This window comes from Alligator sinensis, unplaced genomic scaffold, assembly GCF_000455745.1.
Source record: "Alligator sinensis unplaced genomic scaffold, ASM45574v1 scaffold561_1, whole genome shotgun sequence".
Lineage (NCBI taxonomy): Eukaryota > Metazoa > Chordata > Crocodylia > Alligatoridae > Alligator > Alligator sinensis.
In genome coordinates, this window is record NW_005842165.1 from 372904 (window position 1) to 374344 (window position 1441).

Genomic DNA, 1441 nt, shown 5'->3' on the forward strand with positions numbered 1-1441 from the left:
CAACTGCTCCAGCATGGAATGCATGCCCATTCTTGCCCCTACCTTCACCCAGAAGGGCAGATTGGTATGAATCCGTGTTTATATAGTCTTTTTTACTGGTGTATCACACAGACCTGTATCATGGTGAACATTTGCCCACCATGGTCTTTTGTCACCTCTGTTGAACAAGGAGGGGACCTGAGGCAAACAGAGGGGAAATGACCTGTCCACAGGGACAGAACCTGGAATGTGAATCTCTTGACTTCCAGGCCTGGACCTTGTTCTCTGGACCATGCAGGAGTGGATTTAAAAAAACCCAACAGGATGGAGGAACTTGCAGAGAGCTTTAAAAGTTGCCAGGGAGGAACTCAGGAAGAAATCCTACAGATTAGGAGAAAACCCTGCCCAGATTAATGCTCGGGAGAAATGCCATGTCAGCTGGCATAGCTCTCAAGAGCCTTGTGGGACTTGGATGAAGATGATTTAGTAGGCGCCTCTTGTATAGTCTGCATTATGCACAAGAAGGGGACCAAATTACTCTCTGTGAGGCTCTTCTCCTTTGCCTTGGCCAAGCAGGGGAAAGCTATGCTAATCAGCCAGTCCATGTAGACCAATACTGCTCAACCTTTTTGCCCCATGAACAGAGACCAGGCTCTGCCCATCATCTGTGGGCTGGATTCAGCAGTGCAGCATGGCCCAATTCAGCTGCGTGGAGGGGAAAGGAGTGTGGTTTCGCCCCAATCTGGACACGTGAGGGAGGAGGCATGGCCTGGCCCTGCCTTATCTGGCTGTGCGAGGGTTGGGAATTTGGCAGAGGAGCAGGGGTGGCAGGCCAAATTCCCTGACCTGTGGGAGCCCTGTGGGCCAAATGCTATGGCTCTGCAGGCTGGAATTGGCCCATGAGCTGGGGATGAGCATCTCTGATGGAAACCACTCTCTACTCACTCCTACAGAGCAGTTGGTCATGAGGTGAAGTACTTGAATCATCTGCAGGGGGCTGGAGAGGAAACCTTATTACCCAGTTCTGCCAGTGAGTTCCACTGACCCCACTGGAGGAGGACTCTGGGTAGGTCTCCAGGCACACACTTGTATAGCCTGCCTCTCTACAGGCACCAGCATTACAAGTGGAACATGGCTGTTATAAAAGGTGCTTGTGCCAGGGAGTCTTGTGCTAACTTATCAACAACTGAGGTTATTTTAATGGGCATTACTGTACTTCAAACTAAGCTGCTGGTACCATCTGTTCCAATCTCTCATTATCGATGCAATAAGGGATTAAGAGAAATTCTTTTGCCTTTTCTGCAGGGAAGGGAGTTATTAGTGCTTTAAACACGCATGCTGGCTCGGCTCTAGGTGCACTGCAGCAGCTGGCATGTTCTCTCCACCATTCCTACACAAATTGGGGGAAGAAACTTAATTGACACTGCGAGATTTCAGGCAGCAAGTGTGCCTGGGCTCTCAG